This window comes from Lontra canadensis, unplaced genomic scaffold (genome assembly GCF_010015895.1).
Source record: "Lontra canadensis isolate GAN:19392208 unplaced genomic scaffold, GSC_riverotter_1.0 scaffold83, whole genome shotgun sequence".
NCBI classification, from domain to species: domain Eukaryota; kingdom Metazoa; phylum Chordata; class Mammalia; order Carnivora; family Mustelidae; genus Lontra; species Lontra canadensis.
Genome location: NW_022631077.1, coordinates 8,880,433 through 8,903,449, shown reverse-complemented (window position 1 = coordinate 8,903,449; position 23,017 = coordinate 8,880,433). Strand labels below are relative to the sequence as shown.

The 23,017-nt window shown below is 37.5% G+C and overlaps 1 long non-coding RNA gene across 1 annotated transcript; it reads left to right on the top strand.

Annotated features, from left to right (window-relative positions):
* Nucleotides 1-2,161: 2,161 nt before the first annotated feature.
* On the top strand, nt 2,162-22,078 carry LOC116882328. Its single transcript, XR_004385629.1, has 3 exons — nt 2,162-2,193; nt 18,851-18,949; nt 21,731-22,078. It is a non-coding gene; the product is annotated as an uncharacterized LOC116882328 (long non-coding RNA).
* Nucleotides 22,079-23,017: the final 939 nt, after the last annotated feature.

Below are 23,017 nucleotides of genomic sequence, written 5' to 3'. Positions count from 1 at the left end.
TTTGAATAAAATCATCATACAATTTGTATGAAACTCATTGAATACTTTCTTTTGGAATTAGATATAAGTAAAGAAAACAATGGCATATATTAGTTGTCCAATAGGAAACTGTAAAAATAAATGATATATGCCACCTTCAGCAGGAGTTTAAACTTGAACTGTGATTGGACTTCTGCCCCCTTTAGTGATAAACCAGATAATTTGCACCAACACTGCTGTTTACATTGACTGGAAAAGCTTAACAAAATATTTAGAAATCTTCTAAAATCGCCTAAGAACTGACAAAAGAGTAAAGAATTACTTTGCGAAGACCTGCGAGAAGACAGTTACACAGAACATGAGCCTGGCATTTGAGATCACTTTTGCATGTAGGGAACATTTGCCAACCCAGAACAGGTGGATGAAAGGATGAGCACTGCTTGGGAAAGCCTCAGAGGACGGGGCGGGTGCGGGGGGGGGACCTAAACTAGAGTTTAATGATACCAAGAGTGAAGGGTCCATGGGACCGCCAATTGTGGATGGGGGACCAAAATTCTGCACCCTTGCAATGAGACATAGAGCAATGCTTGCATGGATTCCAGGCAGCCTTCCCATTATCCGTGGGCCCCAAAACTTCAAACCTCAGAGTTTGATCAAATGGAGCCTAGATTGCCAGTGCAACCTGAGCTCCTAGTGGAAGCAAATGAGTCTTCTTTTAGAGGAGGACAAATCATTCTCAGCCTCAAATTATAACTCTAAGGTTTCCGCCCCCCCAACTGTAAAGTCCACTACATTGTTAAAGATAAGAAAAAGAGACAAGAACACATGACTGAGAACAGAACACTTAAAGAGATCCATGGGATATCTGCAGAGTAGAATTACCAGAGGCAGACCGACATAAACCATGTTCATTATGCTTATGGAGATAAAACTCAGTGTTAAATATTTCATGAAGAAACTGGAAACTATAAAAAGTGATACTTCAAATCTGAAAGAGAGTGACCTAGAAATTCTAATAGAAAAATATGATAATCAAACTGGAAGTGTCCCCCCACCCCCACTATTATTCTCTAACCATGAACTATTCTGTGTTGAAGTGAGGCAGTGCTGGTGAATATTTCTCTTTTATTTTCACTCTTTCTGGTTATGCTTTTATCTAACCTTGGATTTTTTCCTGATATTTTTCTGACTTATCAAGTTTAACGTGAGATATAAAGTAATTATTAAATATGATTATATTTTCTTTCTCAATGTTACATTTTCATTCTCATTGCTCCTTTGTGACAATTAAGTGATAGTTACCTTGTTTAGGATACTTTATGTTTTGTTTTTGGTTTTGGAACGGTTCTGCAGTTGCTCCTTTTATATGTAGACGTAAGAGGATTTTTATTTTTGCCATTTCTTTATTCTTTTATTGCAACATTTCCTGTTAGATAACCAAATTTAAACATCCTTGAGCCCTACACATAGTACTTTTGGAACAAGTTTTCTTATCATCTTATATTTTCTCCTTTGATAATTGGTTAACTTAGCTATGAGAATTTCAAGAATAACGGAATTGTAGAGTGAGAAGAGGAGCTGAGGCCAAAATTTAAGCCCCTTACTTCTCATTTTAGAGAATCCTGTGGCTTTGGAGATGCTGAACGTTCCAGACTGGTCTCATTGTTGATATCAGACTCACAGCTGACTCATGTCACTGATATCAGAAGGTTCAGCAAAGCAATTCTCTTGTCCTTTGAAGGCATTTGTTTAACTGTGGTATTGGTTATTACATTTTCAGAGAGTTTTATAACCCTGAGATTGCATATTTGAAAGAGACTGTACTGGAAGAAGACACACCAGATGGCATAAAGGGGGAAAAAGCCAATCTAATCTAAAATGTGGTAATAAATGAATTTTTATTTAATTAGTATGCTAATGATTAATAGGAAAGTCAATACAACTGACACCAAAGATATATTAGACATGTATTATAATAAACACTCTGATTTGTGCTGCTATAGTCTGTCAGATTGACATATCCCTGCTTGTGTTTTATGTGACACAGAAGTAAAGAAAGAAAAGTATCTATTGTTGCCAGGCATACACTGAATGGTGGCTTTATTTGAACAACTCCCATCTTCCTTTCCGAGGAGCAGCATTCGAGTAGCCAGGTGTCCTAAAGGATCTGATACAACAGCAAGAGTTTGCAGGTAGAGCCTGTGATTGAGTCAGGTGAGTGGCACCGTTGTGATTGTAGGTGTTCTGTATGTTTGCAGGATAGCATTCCCGAGCAGAGGCTGAGGCTTAAAGGGCAGAGTCACGCTGTCAGGGGTGGGGAAGGGATTTGAAACAAAATAAATTAAGTTTCAGGGGTCCAGATGAATGGGTTGGGATTCAGATGAGGGTGCCTGCTCTTGGTGGGAGGAAGAGGGAACCTGAGGGCAAATCAGAGAGGTAGAAGCACAGTCACACAGAGGAGGAAAACATGACTGGGGCTTCCAGGAGGAGCTTCCACCAAAGGTCTCCAAGCTGGAACATTCATCCTGGGGACTGTGCACGTGATCCATGGGAGCAAAGAAGAGAGACACTAGCACTGTCATTTATATTTATTTTCATCTAATTCTTTAAAAAAATTACACTTCTATGTATGTCTTATGATGTATATAATATCAATCTACAATAGAACTTGTGTGAATTTACATGCAAGTAAAGATCCATGTATAGGGATGCATGCTCAATAATCTTTGCTAGAGGGTGTTGTCATCTCAAGGTAAATGGAGATTAGTCCACTGGTTAATCCAGCTTTGTACAAGGTTGACTCAAAAAATCCAATGGGACTGAACATACAGGTGATGGGGCTGCTTAGTCATGGCTAAGAGGTAAGCAGAGGAAGGACTGGCAAACTCGAAGAATCATGTGCAGTTTTATTGACTTACGCTCACCTGTCCTTCCTTCTCTACTCCTCCTTCCCTCCCTTCCTTCTGCCTTTCTTCCTTTCTCCCTTTCCCCACTCCCTTCCTCCCTCTTTTTGCAAGTAGTTGGCTCTGACAGGATCTAGTTATTTAATTCTTTACTTAAAAAAGTTTTTTTTTTTTTAATTTATTTGAGAGATTGAGAGAGCGAGCATGAGCAGGGGGGAGGGGCAGAGGGAAAAGTAGACTTCCTGCGAGCAGGGAGCCTGATGTGGAACTTGATCCCAGGACCCTGGGATCATGACCTGAGCCAAAGGCAGAGGCTTAACTGACTGAACCACCCAGGAGCCCTCATTCTTCACTTTTCTATGAGACTTTTTAACAACTAGCAAAATATCATTTATATACTTGATAATACGATCTTTTATTCTTTTGGATTTTAACAGCTTATCAGAAATACACAAATCTCTTTAGATGTCTTTTCTTTCAGAAAGTGCATTTTAATCTTTTTCTAGATTATTAGCACAAAATAAATAGTCACATTATAATTATCCTAAAAAAACTCAAAATGACCATTTTTCTAGTTTTATTAAGAAAAAATTGATCTACATCACTGGATAAACTTCAGGCATATAGCATGATGGTTTAATTTACATATGTTGTGAAATGATCTGCAGTAGGTTCAGCTAACTTCCATCTTCTTATACAGATACAATAAAAAGAAAAGAGAGTATAAAAGAAAAAAAAATATATTCTTGTGATGAAAGTTCAGGTTTACTCTCTTAGTAACTTTTCTGTATATCATGCAACAGTGTTAATTATAGTCATCCTGCTATATATTACACTCCTAATAGTTACTTATCTTATAAATGGAAATTTGTACCTTTTGATCACACTTCCTCCAATTCCCTCTCTGCCCTCCACCTCTAGTAACCACAAACCTTTTTCTATGAATTTTTTTTTTTAAGATTCCACATGTAAGTGAGATCATAGTATTTGTCTTCCTTTGTCTGTCTTATTTCACTTAGCATAATGCCTTCAAGGTCCGTCCATCTTGTTGCAAAGAGTAGAATTTCCTTGCTTTTTAATGGCTGAATAATATTCCACTATTTGTATGCCACACTTCTTTATCCATTCGTGCATTGATGGACAGTTAGGTTGTTTCCATGTCTTGGATATTGTAAATAATCCTGCTATGAATGTGGGGGTGCAGGTATCTTATCCAGTTAGTGTTTTCCTTTGGACATATTCTCAGAAGTAGAATTGCAGGATCATATGGTAGTTCTATTTTTAGTTATTTGAGGATCCTCCGTACAGTTTTCCATAGTGGCTGTACCAATTTACATTCCCACCTGCAATGCACAAGTGTTCCCTTTTCTCCACATCCTTGGAAGAATTTTTCCTCTCATGTCTTTTTGATCATGACCATTTTAACAGGCATGGGGTGTTATCTCATTGTGGTTTTAATTTACATTAATGACTAGAGATGTTGAGATCTTTTCATGTACTTGTTGGCCTTTCATGTGTTATCTGGAGAAATGTCTATTCTAGTCTTTTGCCCATTTTTTAACTGGGTTATTATTATTATTAATTTTTTTGTTATTGAGTTGTATGAATTTTAGCCTATTTTAGGTATTGACATCTTACCAGATACATAGTTTGCAAATACTTTTTCTATTCTATAGGTTGTCTTTTCATTTTGTTGATGGTTTCTTTTACTGTATAGAACTTTTTAGTTTGATATAGTCCCATTTGTTTATTTTTTATTTTGTTGCTTGTGCTTTCAGTGTCATATCAAAAAATCATTACCAAGACCTATGTCAAAGAGATTTGTTCCTATGTTTTCTTTTAGGTGTTTCATGGTTTCAGGTCTTACAGGTAAGTCTTTAATCCATTTCAAGTCAAGTTTTGTGAGTGGTGTAAGCTTTGGGTCCAGTTTCACTCTTTAATGTGAATATCCATCTATCCCCACCACCATTTTTTGAAACAGCTGTCTCTTCTCCATTGAGTATTTTTGGCTCCCTTGTCAAATATTAGTTGACGATATGCTTGGCTTTATTTGGGCTCTTGGTTTGGTTTCATTGGTCTATTTGTTTTTATGCTGGTATCATGCTGTTTTGAGAGCTATAGCTATATAGTATAGCTTGAAATCAAACTGTGGTGTCTCCTGCTTTGTTCTTCTTTCTCAGGATTGTGTTGGCTATTTAGGGTCTTTTGTGGCTTTATATACATTTTAAGAAGTTTTTTTTCACTTCTAAAGAAAATATCATTGAATCTTGGTGGGAGGAGGGTATTAAATCTACAGATGGCTTTTGGCTGTATTGACATTTTCACAATATTAATATTTCTAATCCACGAACACAGGATACCTCTCCATTTATTTGTGTCTTCTTTGATTTTTTTAATCAACATCTTGTAGGTTTCAGAATAAAGATCTTTTGCCTTTTTTAGTTAAACTTATTCCTAAATATTTTACTGTTTTTGATGCTCTGTAGATGTGACAGTGTTTTTCTTTCCTTATCAGAAAATTCACTGTTAGTGACAATGACTATTTTAAACTTACTGTTACTTTAACCATTGTTAAAATTGCCAGTCTAATTTAGACTTTTATACCTTGAGCTCTGAGCCAACAACTTTCATCTTTTCTTTATCTATCCTTATGTCTGGTGTGTGCAATCTAGATAATGAAACAGCATCATTCTGGCAATCAGAGACTGGAACTTCAGGATGCAGACTGAGTAAGGCTCAGGGAGATAAAATTAGCCTTTATTTACAGTACATGAGAATAAACTAGACTGTCAGAATATAGCAACACTGTGTCATGCTACATTCAGTAAGTGTTTACTGAGTACCTCTTACAGGCGAGGCATTGTGCCAGCTGCTGCAGAAGTTGAGGGGGAAGATACAGGGCAATATAAAATACGTTATTGGATCTTAAGAAGCCTATAACGTGCTTGGGGTGATAAATCAGACACATATATAAAGGTAAGTAACAGTTATAAGTGCCAAATATGTATTACAGACAGTAAGATTTTAAGAGCTCATGAGAAACATGAGTCCTTTTTTTCCCCTTTTGTTTTCTTCCTTTAATTCCCTGCACTTTTTCAAATCTGTTCATACTTGCTTAGATGATTTGATGTGGATGATTACAATGCTTATACAAAAGGACATATAAATTTAGCTATAGACAAATCTAATTATTGCATTTGGTTTCTTTCATCCATCCATTCATCCTTCAGTCATCCATCCATCACCGAACATTTATAAAACCCTTTTTGTGTACCAGGCACATGCTAAGTGGTAGAATTACAAAGTGCATTACAAAGGATACAAAGACATCCTCATTCATATTTGCTGATGAAAAAGTCTATTTGACAACAAATGAGTGATTTGGGGATACTGATAAAGGATAGATTCAGCCCAAGGATCATATTCGTTCATTCTCTCACTGACTTATGCATATATTAAATGTTTATTCTTGTGTGCCAGGCACCACGTTCAGTGATGGGGATATAGTTGTAAAAAGGTAAGGCATGGACTCAGCTTGTACAGTAAAACTGGTTCTAGTTTTCATAGTCCTTATAATTTGTTTTTTTAGTCCTTACAGTTTAACAGAAGAAGCAGACATTAAGCAAATACAGCTGGTCCTTGCGCAACATGGATTTGAACCACACAGATACCAATTAAATGCAGATTTTTCCATAAATATAGTACCATAAATATATTTTCTCTGCCTTATGATTTTCTTAATATTTTTTTCTCTAGCTTACTTTATTGTAAGAATATGATATATAACACATATAACACAAATATGTGTTAACTGTTTATGTTATCAATAAGGCTTCTGGCTAATAGTAGGCTATTAGTATTTAAGTTTTGGGTAGTCAAAAGGTATATATAGATTTTTGACGTGTGTGGGGGCATCAGTGCTCTTGACCTCCATGTTGCTGAAGGGTTAACTCTAATTACTGAATCATAATTGTGAAAAATGGTGTGTAAGAGCAAAACGAGGGCTATGGGAGCATATAAAAGGAGAACTAATCTCTCTTTGACAAATGGTGTTGGAAAAACTGGACAGCAGCATGCAAAAGAATGGAATCAGAACACTTTCTTACACCATATACACACACACAAATTCAAAATGGATTAAAGACCTAAATATGAGACCTGAAACCATAAAAATCCCAGATGAGAGCATAAGCAGTAATTTCTCTGACATCAGCTATAGCAGCTTTTTTCCTAGATAGGTCCCCAGAGGTATGGGAAAGAAAAGCAAAAATAAACTATTGGGAGGGACAATGTCAAAATAAAAAGCTTCTGCACAGTGAAGGAAGTAATCAGTCAAACTAAAAGGCAACCTACAGAATGGGAAAAGATATTTGCAAATGACATATCAGGGTTAGTATTGAAAATATGTAGATGTTATAAAACTCAACACCCAAAAACCAAGTAATCCAATTTAAAAATGGGCAGAAGATATGAACAGACATTTCTCTGAAGAAGACATCTGAAAGGCCATTAGACAATTGAAAAGATGCTCATCACTTATCATCAGGGAAGTGCAAATCAATACCACAGTGAGATATCACCTCACACTTATCAGAATGGCTAAAATAAAAAAACAAGAAACAACAGGTGTTGATTTCATTCTGTTTTGTGACTAATATTCCATTATATATATATATGTGTGTATATACACACACACATACACACATATATATGTGTATATGGAATACTTTACACACACACACACACACACACACACACACACACACACCACTTCTTTTTTATCCACCCATCAATCAGTGAATACTTGGGCTGCTTCCCTATCTTGGCTATTGTAGATAATGCTGCTATAAACATCAAGGTGCATGTATCCATCTGAATTTGTGGTTTTGTATAGTTTGAGTAAATACTCAAGTATGACTGCTGGATTCTAGGGTATTCTATTTTTAACTTAAGGACACTCCATACTGTTTTCCACAGTGACTGCACCAGTTTGCATTCCCACCAACAGTGCACAAGACTTCCTTTTTGTCTACATCCTCATTTGCCATTTGCAGTGACATGAAAATATCAGACAAAACACATTTCAAAGTTGCTTGCATCTCTACTGGTGTTAGGAGATATAGAAAATAGTTCAATAGCACTGATGTTGAATGAATAGGTAGAAAGCCTCTTGTGTCTAGGACTTAGAATTGTGTGTGGCACATGGTAGGTATACAACATTGGTGAGTGAACCAATGATGATAGAATTTCTGCATCACAACCAGGCACATTATAGGTAATGGAAAATTACTGGCTGAATTCAGTGGAATCTCTTGGAAACTGAAGAAGAATGTTAAATTGATGATTTAGAATAAATGTGTTAATATTATGCATATTTAACACTTAATATTGAATGTTTCCATAGAGCCAAATTAAATGTAAAACTCTTGACATGTTTTTATCTGTTTCACTTAGTTTTTCTACACCTCAAAAAATGTTTTTGTTTGTTTGTTTGAAACTAAACCCAATGGATTAAACCATCTGCCTGCTGTTTTCAAAATGAAAAAATTATTTTTTCCCAAGTGAATGAGCTATCCTAGAATATAAACCCTTAGAGGGCAAGAACTAATATTTTCATGTTATTTAATATTCTTCAAAGGCAAATGCTAAACCCATGTACTCAGGAGACACTAATAACACCAGCTAACTATGATCAAGCCTCTTGAAACCACACTTAAAATAGTTCTTTTTTCAGTTTGTCAAAATATTATCTATATTTAGCAACACAAAATTTTTTTTAAAAAGCAGATAGTTCCTTGTTTTTCAGATTGTCAAAATATTATCTGTATTTAACACAAAATTAAACAGAAATCCAAACATCTTCTAAATATTTTTTAAAATGTGTAGGTAAAAATCAAACAAAGTTTCTTAATCTCTGGGATTTCACAATTGTTTCCGGTGGTTTTGTTTTATCATTAGTTTATTTATAATCTCAGTCATAGTCAGACTTAATTTCTAGCTCCTTACAAGAATTTCAAGATAAATGTAAAGTTGCGTGTAGTATAAATCCCATTCCACAGAAAACTGCTCTAAATGCTCATGAAGAATTTTTGAAGAAATAGAATAATGATAGGCAGTAAGAATGGGAATTTAGATATCCCTGCTGTATTATTGATCCTTCTTTAAAAATTTTTTTTATTGTGTTATGTTAGTCATTGGTTTCTGATGTAATGTTCCATGATTGACTGTTCGTGTATAACACCCAGTGCTCCATGCAGTCCGTGCCCTCAATACCCATAATCTCAGATTCTAGCTTTTGGCTAATTCTAAACATGCTCACAGCATTGGGATATAGGACTCCATTTCCACTAAAGGGAATGGTTGGGGACGGCAACAGCTTTTCTGAAGCATCTGCTAAGATTTGGGTGCTTTGTATATTGGCTCATTTAGCCCTCAGAACAACGCCATGAAATTAGAAAACCAAAGCAAGGTGAGATTGCACCAGTTTCTTAAGGACTCACAGATGGTAAGTGGAGGAATGGGATGCTACCTTCTTTTCTTCTTTATGGTAGGGTGTAAGGTTGATATTTGCTTTTTTTTTTTAACCCCCAGAATACCAGTTAGCATCACACCACTTATTGGAAATCCATTCCCCACCAATCTGCATAGCCAGCTCTAAACCACATATATGTAGATTTCCTTCTAGCTTTTCTATTCTATTCTGCTGGTCAGATCTGCTTATTTCTTGTCTGTCTCTTCACTAATACTACCTGGTCTTATTATTTTATTTATTTATTTATTATTATTATTTTTAAATTTTTTATTTCTTTTCAGCGTAACAGTGTTCATTGTTTTTGCACCGCACCCAGTGCTCCATGCAGTCTGTGCCCTCTCTAATACCCACTACCTGGTTCCCCCAACCTCCCACCCCCCGCCCCTTCAAAACCCTCAGATTGTTTTTCAGAGTCCATAGTCTCTCATGGTTCACCTCCCCTTCCAATTTCCCTCAACTCCCTTCTTCTCTCCATCTACCTGGTCTTAATATTTAAGTTTTGATATCTGTTAAGACAAATCCTCCTCCCTTATTGTTCCTTTTAAGGAGTACTTGGGGTCCTTAATCTTTCAGATAAATTTTGCAATGGACTTATCAATTTTCAGTTATATACATGGACACGAAAACATGCTGAAATTTTGACTGGAATTGTATTAAATTTATATGTCAATTTAGGCAATTAGGAAGATTTGGCTTGTATATGATATTAAGGTTTTAAGTCTTTGAATATGGCATATTTCTCCATTTATTTAGCTTTTTAAAGATATATTTCAGTAAAGGTTATGATTTTTCACCATAAAAAGTCTTATTCATTGTTGAGAAAGCTTATTAACTTCCAAGCAGGGGTATTTCCCAATACCCACTACTGATAGGACTGTGAAGAACGATGTTCATGGAGGTACCTTTCAGAAGGAGGAACTGCTAAGATGAAGGAAAAAATGCCAAGGGAACTCTTTTGTAAGCACAGAAGAGTTCAATCAAAGATTTTCCATTTTCCATCTCCCATCCACCTCAGGGTACAGAATTTATATGGATTCTGCAACAGGATTTAATGATTGGTGATTTCTGATGTTTCTTATTCTTCCCCTTTCTAAATGGAGTTTTTACTATAGTTATCCTGATCCAATTCCACTGTTGTATTTTGAATGTTAGGAATGTCGATGTCCTGTGTTCCTTGTTCACAGGTCACTGAAACTTGAGGAGCCATATCAACATTTGACTGAGAGGACTGTATGTGATCTTAAAATCAGAAATGAATAAAACAATCAAAAAGGCTATGTTTTGTCCCTTTTGGGGAAGCAGTGAATGTATCCTATGTGTGAGAAGAGTAAAAAGGTTATCAGATCCCCGCCTCAAACTATATAAAATTTTTGACTCAAAATGGATCACAGAATTAAATGTAAGAGCTAGGACAATAAAACTATTAGAAGAAAATATAGGTGTAAATCTTTGTGACCTTGGGTTAGGTGATGGTTTCTTTCTTTCTTTTTTTTTTTTATTTTTTATTTTTTATTTTTTATTTATTTATTTGATAGAGAGATCACAAGCAGGCAGAGAGGCAGGCAGAGAGAGAGGAGGAAGCAGGCTCCCTGCTGAGCAGAGAGCCCGATGCGGGGCTCGATCCCAGGACTCCGAGATCATGACCTGAGCCGAAGGCAGCGGCTTAACCCACTGAGCCACCCAGGCACCCCAAGGTGATGGTTTCTTTGATATGACTTGGAAAGCACTTGTAGCAAAAGAAAAAAAGGCCATTAGACTTCAAAAATTAAAAAAAAAAAAACAAAAAAAACTACAAAGTATGCAGAACTGATTTAACATTTGAAAATCAATGAATGTAATCATCACATCAACATGCTAGAGAAGAAAAATTACATGATCATATAAATAGATGCAGAAAAAGCATTTGACAAATTCCAACACCTTTTCATTATAAAAACTCTCAGTAACTAGAAAGAGAGGGGAATTTTTCAGCTCAATAATCTAAAAAATTTCTTATAGCTAGCCTCATATGTAACGGCGAGAAGTTCAAATCTCATAAAGATCAGGAACAAGGCAAGAATGAACTCTGTCATCACTGCTTTTCAACATCATACTGGAAATTCTAGCCAATGTAATAATACAAGAAAAGGAAATGAAAGGTATAGACTGGGAAGGTAGAAATAAAGCTGTCCTTGTTTGCAGATGACATGATTATCTATGTAGAAAATACGAAAGAATCAACAAAAACCTGCTGGAACTAATAAGTGATTATAACAAGATTGCAGGATACAAGGTTAATATATAAAAGTCAGTTACTTTCTCTATACCAAAAATGAAAAAGTAGCATTTGAAATAAGAAAATTTATATTAGCACCTCCCGAAATGAAATACTTAACTATAAATCTAACAAAATGTGCACAAGATCTATATGTACGATGAAATATCATCACACACTTTTAAGAGGAAGATTACAAAACTCTGATCAAAGATATCAAAAAAGTAAACAAATGGAGAGATAGCTCATATTCATGGATAAGAACTCAGTATTGTCAATATATTAATTCTTCCAACTTCATCTATAAATTCAGTGCCATCCCAATCAAAATATGAACAAGTTATTTTGTTGCTATCAACAAGCTGATTCTAAAGTTCATGTGAAGAGGCAAAAGACCCATAATAGCTAATATTGAATATTGAAGAACAAATCTGGTGAGCTAACATTGCCTGACTATAGGACTTACTCTAAAGATATAGAGATTAATGACAGTATGGTATTGGTGGAAGAATAGACAAATATATAGAACAGAAAAGAGAACCCAGAAAGAGATCCATATAATTATATTCAATGATCTTTGACAAAGGAACAAAGACAATACAATGGAGAAAATACAGTCTTTTCAACAAGTGCTGCACAACTAAACATCCACATGCAAAAAAAAAAAAATTCTAAACACAGACCTTCACATTTCACAAAAATTAACTCAAAATGAATCATAGTTCTAAATGTACAATGCAAAACTATGAAATTATTAAAAGATAATGTAGGAGAGAACTTAAATGACCTTGGTTATGATGACAACTTTTTAGGTAAAGCTCTGAAGTCATAATCCATGGAAGAAATAGTTGGTAATCTGGACTTTATTAAAATTAAAAAAACTTCTCTGCAAAGACAAAAGAGTGAGAAGAAAAGCCATAGACTGGGAGAAAATATTTGCAAAGAAAATATCTGATAAAGGACTGTTATTCAAAATACACAAAATGCTCTTAAAACTCAATAATAAGAAAACAACCCACCTAAAAAACCTACCGAAGATCTTTAATAAATAGCCCCCAAAGATATACATATGATAAGCATATGAAAGATGCATCATATGTCATCAGGAAAATGCAAATTAACACAACAATAAACTATCACTGCATACCTATTTAGAATGATTAAAATCCAGAACACTGAAAACAGCAAATGTTGGCAAGGATTTGAATTTTTTGTATACCACACTGTGTTAATAACTGTAAGTATTTTTATAGTAAGTAAGTATCTTTATAGTAAGTCTTGAAGTCAAGGAATGTTTGTCCTCTAACTTCTCCATCAATATTAAATGATGAATGAATATGGGAACTGTCATTGATTGCTTGTGGGAACACAAAATGGTACAGCTACTTTGGAAGATATTTTGGTAGTTTCTTATAAAAAAAAAGTAAGCATACTCTTATCATATAAGCTAGCAATCATACTTATTGGTATTTAAGCAAAAGTGTTGAAAACTTATGTCCACATCAAAATCTGAACATGGATGTTTCTAGCATCTATATTCATAATTGTCAAAATTTGAAGCAATCAAGATGCCCCATTTACCTTTAGTAGGTGAATAGGTCAATAAATTGTGGTATAACCAAACAGTGAAATTTTTGTTTCTAATTAACATATAATGTTTTATTTGCTTCAGGGGTATAGGTGTGTGACTCATCAGTCTTACACAATTCACAGCACTCACCATAGCACATACGCTCCCCAATGTCCATAACCCAGCCACCCTATCCCTACCCCCTGCCCCCTACCCTCTGATCCTGAGATTAAGAGTCTCTTATGGTTTGTCGTCCTCCCAGTCCCGTCTTGTTTCATTTTTTCCCTCCCTACCCCCCACGACTCCCTGCCCTGCCTCTCAAATTCCTCATATCAGGGAGATCATATGATAATTGTCTTTCTCTGATTGATTTATTTCACTTAGCATAATATCCTCTAGTTCCATCCATGTCGTTGCAAATGGCAGAATTTCAGCTTTTTGGTGGCTGCATAACATTCCAATGTGTATAAATACCATATCTTTATCCATCATCTGTTGAAGGACATCCAGGTTCTTTCCATAGTTTGGTTATTGTGGACATCAAACAGTGGATTTTTATTCAACACTAAAAAGAATTGAGCTATCAAGCCGTGAAAAGATATGGAGGAAAATTAAATGTATGCTACTAAGTGAAAGAAGCCAATCTGGAAATACTATATATTATAAGATTCCAAGTATGTGATGTTCTGGAAAAGGGAAAACTATGGAGACAGTAAAAAGATCAGTGGTTGCCAGGATTTAAGGGGAAGGAAAGATGAACAGTAGGAGCACTGAGGATTTTTAGGGTAGCAAAATTACTCTGTATGATACTATAATGGTGAACTTGTTATTATGCATTTGTCGAAACAAGTAGACTGTACAACACCAAGAGTGAACTGTAATGTAAATTATGGATTTTGGTGATAATGGTGTCATTGCAAGTTTTTCAGTTTTAATAAATGTACTACTCTGATGAGGGGTTGTTAATAATGAAGGAGGCTATGCATGAGTGGGGGCAGGATGGGAAATCTCTGTAGCATCTAGTCAATTTTGATGCAAACTTAAATTGCTCTAAAGAGTAAAATCTGTTTAAAATTCAAAAACTTATGGGCTTCAACAGACATTATAAAAAAAGTGAAAATATAATCCACAAAATGGAAGAAAATATGTGTAAGTAATACATTTGATTACAGACTTGTGTTCAGAATATATAAAGAACTTTTATAAATGAACAACAACACCAGTACATATAGTCCAATTTAAAAATGGGCCAATGATTTGGGTAGACATTTATCCATAGGAGAGAAACAAACGGCCAATAAGCACATTAAAAGATGCTCCATATCATAAGCCATTAGAGAAAAGATAAAACCAGAGTGCCATACCACTTCACACCCACTAGGATTGCTAAAACAAGATAGACAATAATGAATGTTGGCAAGGATGTGGAGAAATTGGCAGTTACATGCACTGCTGGTGGGAATGTAAAATTTTGTAACCACTTTGAAAAACAGTTTGGCAGTTCCTCAAAATATGATACATAGAGTTATTATGTGACCCTTGATTGACCAGCTTGAGGCTGTATTTCTAAAGGGAGATTTTATATTTGGTTCTTTTAGGTATTTTAGAGGAGTATTACAAGTTAGGTATTACTTTTTATGTTGATATCTCAAATTTCTGGACCATGAATGATATAGGCCCATATTTCCATATTCTCCAACATTAGAGCTGGTATTTTTTTTTCAAATTTAAGTTCAATTAATTAACATATAGTGCATTATTAGTTTCAGAGGTAGAGTTTAGTGATTCATCAGTCATATAATACCCAGTGTTCATTGCATCAATGTGCTCTCCTAGAGCTGGTGTTTTTTTTTTTTAATTTCTTTTTTATTTTTTAAGGATTTATTTATTTATTCGAGAGAGGGAACATGAGAATGTGGGGGGAGAGGCAGAGGGATCAAATCCTTTAAGCAGACTCTCTGCTGAGCAAAGAACTCAATGCAGGGCTTGATCCCATGACCCATGAGATCATGACTTGAACAAAAAATGCGTTGGTCACCCAACCTAATGAACCTCCCAGGGGCCCCTATTTTTTTTTTTTTTAAGATTTATTTGAGAGAAACAGAGAAGGGGGAGGGACAGAGAACCAGGGAAAGAGAGAATCTTAAGCAGACTCCCCTGCTGAGGGTGGAGCCTAGTGCAGGGCTGGATCCCACTCAGGTCATGACCTGAGCTGAAATTGAGTCGGTTGCTTAACTGACTCAGCCTCCCAGGTGCATCTGTTTTTTGTTCTTCATTTAATTTAATTAATTACTTACTTAATTAATTTTTTAAAGATTTTATTTATTTATTTGACAGACAGAGATCACAAGTAGGCAGAGGCAAGCAGAGAGAGAGAGAAGAGGAAGCAGGCTCCCTGCCAAGCAGAGAGCCCAAAGAGGGACTTGATCCCAGGACCCTGAGATCATGACCCGAGCTGAAGGCAGAGGCTTAACCCACTGAGCCACCCAGGTGCCCCTGTTTTTTGTTTTTTAAACCCGAATATAGTCTGGGATTGAAAATATATACTATTATGATTAAAAGTTGGAGATTTGATATTCTTTTAGTTTCCTCTTTCTCTGAAAAACCTTTTCTTTCTTTCTTTCTTTTTTTTTTTTTTTAAGAAAGGCAGACTGCCACATGCAGAGCCTCATTTGGTTGTGTCTGCCGTCTTGGAAGTTTGACTTCCTTATGTTCTCCTACAAATGGACCTGGGGAGCATGTTTGGAGGTACTAGCAGGGGCACACGGCTATTTCTATACATTTAACCCACAAGTGGTCCTTCTCCATTGGGGAAGGTTGTTCTCTGACCCAGCCTCAGCTTGGAGTAACACACATGGAGAGGTGAGGGAGGTTGGGGATACCTGCCTCATGAGCCAGATCTGCTGACTTAACCCTGGCTATCAATGAGGTGACAGATGTAGCAAGATTGCCCTCACAAGGCACCTGAGTGTCTCAGTCAGTCAAGTGTCTGCCTTCAGCTCAGGTCATGATCCTGGGGTCCTGGGATTGAATTCCGCGTTGGGCTCCCTGCTCAGTGGGGATTTGGCTTTGTCCTCTGTTCCTACCCTCTGCTCATGTGAATTCGCTCTCTCAAATAAATGAATAAAATCTTTTTCTTTAAAAGAAGATCGTCCTCACATCCTCTTTCTCTGAAATTTTTGAAAATTTCTGATTATCAGGGGATTCCATTATAACTCTCTACATTTAGGCCCAAGGCCATGCGTCCTATTCTTATTTGGCCATTAAAACATAGCTTTGCTTTTGGTGAATAATGAATGTTTTCAATGCAGTAAAAAGCTCAGAGATGGCTTGCCACTCTGGTTTTTAGTTTCCTTTTTATTTTTGGCCCCCAGAGATTTTGCTTACTTTTTTTGGATCATATATTCATTTAAAAGAATTTTAAAAAATGGTCCATATTTTTAGGTGTTTTGTAGTGGCAGGTTTTCTTAGGAAATATAAGTAAGCCACTGTCCTGATAAAGAAGGAAGTTAAGTTAGCATTCCGTATGAGATGCCACATCACTGATGGTATCTATGATAGTCCATCAATGGATATCTGATAAATAATATCTAATAGGTCTAAATTTTCATTAGAATATTATTTTGGCCCTGTTTATCCAGATTTCTAAGTATAACATAAAGCTGAATGGATTATATAATCCTGGGTTTGAAAAAGAAAAGTTAAAAATGGATAAGGCATAGCATGAGATGAGAACTATGTACACTTTACTGAAAAGTTATATTAAATAAAATTATGTACACTATATTATCCTATATGGATACTGTATTATGTACTAGTTATTATATATCTAATATGTGTATCATGATATATAACAAGTACACACAGTAATGCTGGTTTTAATCTACCAATTTCTCTTCATCAAGGAACTGGTGAAAACCCGTCACCAAATATACTGAGTGAATAATTTTTGTTCACACTCAGCTGGGGCTCCCCTTCTTCCATTGTCCCAGTGTAGTTGACCTTTCCCTAAGTTCTCCCCTTCATTTATGCCTCTGGCCCTTCTGTGCTGTGAGTTCACTTCTTATACCAGGGACCTGAAGGCCTCAGGAAATACAAAGATATAAGTTCTCATAAATTCTTTTTATTCATTGTATTTCTGAGGGGATTGGCCCTCTGCACTATGCTCTGTAGAATATGATGTTGAGTACTTGATAATCTCGGAATACATCCCTTCTCTATTTGCTTATCTCTGAAGCTTTTTGGTCTTTTCTGAGTCTTTGCCAGGTGTGATTTCTGTCCAACTGTTTCTCACCTTATTGGTAGAAGGGGTATTTGAAACACCTTGTCTTTGACAGGTGGAGACACTCCTTGACCAGGGTCTGACCTAAAATTACATTTTCTATCTGGCAGAATGAGGGACATACAGGCCCTTCATTTATAGAACAAGTTAACATGCTCCTTATCTGCAGAGGCTCAGAGGAGTGCTGGATGACCTATTTTATTATCCGCAGTGGGCAACACAAGTTCTCAGCCTGTAGGTTCTGATGGCTTATTCAGGTCCTGGAAGCCCAGTTATTCACACAAGAGGGAATTGATATGTTTCCTGCTGTTAATGTTTGAGAAAATCAATGCTCTGTAGCATATATACCTACCTTAAAAAGCACAGTGAACCAAACAACTTTGCCTCTAGCTTTGACCACAGAGGGAGAACGAATTATTAGTCCTGCTATGACTTTAAGCAACAACGTTTCTCCTGTAATAGAGGGAGGACGGCAATGAAATTTACATTTCAACCAAAAGCAAAAAGAGCAATATTTAGTCTCAGCTAACAGACTTTTCTGAAGCCCTATTGTAACTTAAGCACACTGGTGGCAGCTTTTTACTCATAAAAAATACTTGTTACAGAGCACATACCACTAAATGAACCAAATGTACAAAGTGGGGTTTTCTGTTTAAATAAATAAGCACCATTTGACATCTGGTGAAAATATCTCTGCAGCACCCTTTGTTCTCTTTAGCTTACATTGACGAGGTTTTAAAGTTGAGAAACTGCCCTGTTAGGAAAGGAAGCACATGAAGAAACATGACTATTAGTTTTCCTTCACTGCAAATGTCTGAAAATTTCACATCTAGAGTCTGTAGTTATTATGGGGTTTGGCGTGTGGGTGGCTGAAAATATGGTACTTGGCCTTTTGGTGCCAAACTTTCACGCAGCTTCAGCTGTCTGTATACAAAAGACATGGCAGAACGTGTTGCTTTACTTTTAATATTCGGAATTGTTCGCCTTGCCAGTGGAATAGTGAATATGTGGATGGTACTGTTGATCTCGGAGCCTGCCAGTCTCATAGAATCTTAATTGATGAAGATGCTGTTAGGAACTGAGTGAGCATGTGGGTGGGGGGTGGCTTAGGCAAAGTCTGCACATTAGAAAATGCTGCCCTGGATGCCATTTCCTCTTGTATCCCCTCTTTTCCCTCCACATACCAATTTGCTATGTTTCCCCTTTCCTGCCTCAAATTAATGTCTTTGATTTACTCTGGCCCCTAATCCTCACGTAGAAAGAAAGTATAAGGCAGATTTCAAAGATCCTAAATGGCTTCTTTGGTTGATATTTCTTTATATTTTCTTAGGTTCTGGGAAATGAAAACAAATGATCTGGAAGCCCTCAGCTTCTGGACAACCTTCTCTGGAAGTTGGATATCGTAAAGGTCCTGCACCCGAAGCGAGCTGTGAGTTATGAGCTGTGATCCGCGGTGGCTGTTTTGCTTTCTGACTGTCTGCATGTCTGTCTTCCTTGCTAAGCTTTCAGTTTCCTTTCCTCATGATTTTCTTCCAGCTCTGTTCCCTTTCTCTGTATTTCTGTCTTCTTAAATGGAGAACTATTAAAGCCTCATGTCCTAGGGAAATTGTGAAGAATAATGCGGTGGCTAAGTTGTGTTATCTAGGGAAGCTGTGAAAATCACATCTCTGGAGAGTTTAAAAAACAGTGTCAATATGAGAAGAATCTGTACAAAGTTCTGTCTTGAAGAGGCTGGAGCTTGGGGTACAACCACTCGAGCTCTGGCTGCAACAAACAGCCCATTCCTCACATCAAAGATGAATCCTACGTGTGGATTCCAACCTAGGAAAGATTAAGGGGCACGTTGTCCTCTTTATTCTTGGTCATGACCATAAACCTTCCTTTTCCTCCATGAAGCCTGTCCTTCCTGTGTTTGCAGGCTTTTTCTGGAGCAGGTTTGATATGTGATCTTGAAGAAGGGATACTTAGAACTGTGAAAACAAGGGCTTCCTATAGTTCCCATCATTGTTTGTGCAACAAATATTTATTGACTCTCTCCGTGGACTTGACTATCAGGCACTGGGGTTGGGACTGGTGATTCAAAGAAAAGTTAGATGGGTTTCTTTCCCCAGAGATGCTCACTGTCTAGGGGAGGTAAGACCAACCACATAATTTGCGAGTTTGCAGGATTTGTGTGGTTCAAAATGAAAATTTGGAGCTCTTCTCTAAGAAGTTATTAAGAAATTCACTATTTCACAGTAGAACACTAAGCCAAGCTCCCTTCTGAGCATGAGGCTCTGCGAGGTAGAATGCTCACAAGGCTGGCTGGCAGTGGGGGAGAGAAGTGACATATATTGATACGGGGCTGGGCGAAAGGGCCCAGGAGAGCTCTGTACAAAGTCTTCTGGTGGCACCGGGGAGGGAGGGGTCCCTCCAACTCAAGGAGGAGTGAAAAGGAAGTCTTCCCTCTCAGAGGTTTCCCTTCTTATCTCAGTGTCACTAATGGACTTCAGAAATATGTATTTCTCACGCCTTCTCTGGGACACAATCACCAACAACTTTGTCATGCTAGACTGAGTGTACTTTAATAGGAAGTCCTTCCTTGTTCTGCCAAAAAAATATTTTAAGTCATCGTACTATAAAAACCAACACACAACAATAAAATAATATTTTAAAAGAGTTGGTGAGGAAAATAAAGCAAAGATAATGTAAACGTAGGAAGAAGAAATAAAGGAGAAGAAATAAAGGCAGTAATGAGACAAGTATGTATTCAATACTTTTGCTAGAGATTGACTGCAAAGTTAATTTTTTTAAAATTGTGGTAAAATAGGGGTGCCTGGGTGGCTCAGTGGGTTAAGCCTCTGCCTTCAGCTAAGGTCATGGTCTCGGGGTCGTGGGATTGAGCCCCACATCAGGCTCTCTGCTCTGCGGGGAGCCTGCTTCTCCCTTTCTCTCTGATTGCCTCTCCCCTACTTGTGACCCCTCTCTCACTGTCAAATAAATAAATAAATCTTTAAAAAAATAAAATAAAATTGTGGTAAAATAAACATACCATACAATTTATCGTTTTAACTATTTTAAAGTGTGTCATTCAGTGACACTAAGGACATTCACATTGATCTGCAACCATCACTGCTGTCCACGCCCAGAACTTCTTCATCATCCCAAACTGAACTCTGTACCCATTAAACAATAACTTCCCATCTCTCTCTTTCTAGGCCTCCCTGGCAATTACCATTTTACTTCTCTCTATAAAATTGACTACTTTAGATATCTTATGGAAGTGGATTCATGCAGTGCTTGTGTCCTTCTGTGACTGGCTTGCTTCACTTAGCATTAGTTCGTCAAGGTTCATCCATGTTGTAGCCTGTGTGAGAATTTCGCTCCTTTTCAAGGCCGAGTAACATTCTATGGTACGTATATGCTGCACTTTGTTTATTCATTCGTCCATCAACGGACACTTAAGTTACTTCCACCTCTTGTGTTATGAATGATACTGCTATGAACATGGGTGAACAAGTATCTGTTTGGGTCCTTGCTCTCAATTCTTTCAGATGTATACCCAGCGTGGAGTTTCCGGATCATAGGGTAGTTCTATGTTTAATAATTTGAGGAATAGCAAATTTAGTTTTGAGGTTTCTAGCAGTCTTCTCAAGAAAAGGAAGCATAATAAAGTATATAATTCCCAGTGCCCTCAAGGTAAACATGGATCAGTTGTTGGTGAGACTAGAACAAACTTTCTCCCTCGGATACTTAGAAAGAAGGTGCCCTGAGTTTCGATGAGCGACAGGCTCTGTAATCACCTCAGAGTAAAGATGACAGCGTGTTTCTAGAGGCTATTCCGTGCAGATGATGGCACAGTGCCAAAGCACAGGTCGGTGATGCAGACCATGCGGGTCAGGCTTCGAGGGGGCTGGATCCTCTTAGGATGGAAATTCAAAAGGAGAAAATGATCCACAGGGGAGAGAGAAATTAAGAAACACATCTAAGGGAAAAGGGAGTTTTCTTTAAGAAAGCGTTCTGAGCACTTTGCAATTTAGAAAGGAGCGTTGCCCCCCCCCCCCCCCCCGATAAACTGTTCTTTATTTCTCTCTGTAGCAAACCATATTGCTGATTAACCACTGCTTTCATAAACTTCAAGTGGGCCATTCACGCTGCCTCACTGCTGCTTAATGTCCTGTACTGAGCTTGCTCTTCCCGCAGTGCCGGCCTCGTGTTTTGTTTTTATTAGAAATTCACCTCGCCTTGTCTACTGAGGGGAAGGAGAGGGGAAATCACACCCCAGAGCTCCACAAGCCCATAAAATGGCAGAGCTTCCTGGAGAAGGCTGCCCTGAACCCCAAGGCCCTGGCTGCCTGCGCTGTAATGAAATGCATGACTACGGAAGACAGTAATAATTGCAGCGAAGGCTCGTTCCAGCTCCCGGATGATTTGGTGCTGTCAGGAGTGCGCTGTCCTCTGACATCCCAGGAGGCGAACGGCACCAGTGACTGCAGGCCCTGATTGGGGCAGTGAAATATTGCTGGCAAAAATTAAAAGGTCCCCGTGTCAAAATAATTCATGATATGCATATCTTCCATTCTGATGAAACGGCTGATATCCGGATTAGCAAGATAATAAAACTGATCAGGCTACAGTTAAACAATTTAAGTTGGAGAGCTGTTCATTTTGTAGGTGTCACTTGTCAGATCAAGGGGTCAAAGCAGAATGAAAGGCTCTCCCCGGTAACCTTCCGACGATGTGGATCTGGAATGTTCTTCATGATTTGTCCAAAGTTTTCATCATCGGGCTGCCGACTAGCATTACCGCGGCAGGCTGTGTTCTGACATTCAAATCCCCGGAATGACAGGTTATTAGGAGAGGAGGACTGGCTCTACATACATTAAGCGCCATATCTCTGACCTGTAATGTGAACTGATAGTGATATTGTAATTGAGTGAGTCTGAAAAAAAAGAGGGGGGGAGTCTTTATTAAAACATGGGAATAGAAAGGAAAGCATTTATATTTCTAATGATTTGTGGGTTTGTAAAATAAGCTTTTTGGTGATGATTTATTTTCCGATTCTAGAAGGCTGAGTGCTGTGCATAGTGTTTATTTGGTGTAACAGTTATTAAACTAAGATAACACAAACTCTCTCAGCCTCTCTCCACATGCTGAGCAGGCACAGATCAAAAGAGATTTGTTCTATTAAAGGCAGTAGCTTTAAAAGGAACAAAATAGACCCAAGTACAACCCGAGGCCAGGACTGCTCTTCAGGATGTTTGCCTTATAGCTCTGGCGTCACGAGCTGCTCCGCCTGAGGCTGAGATCTCTCTCCTCCAGGAGCCCGGCTGAGGACGCTGGGCAGCCTCCTTTATTGGTGTCAGTGACTCCATTGTGGGGTGGCGTCGTGCACTGGGAAACTAATTTAATGTGTGTTAACGGGGTCTTAGGTGATACCTTTCAGCTTTCTCGTGAAATACCCTTGTTATTAGGGAGCGAGGCAGGCAAATCACTGAATTCATCGGTGGTTGTGGGC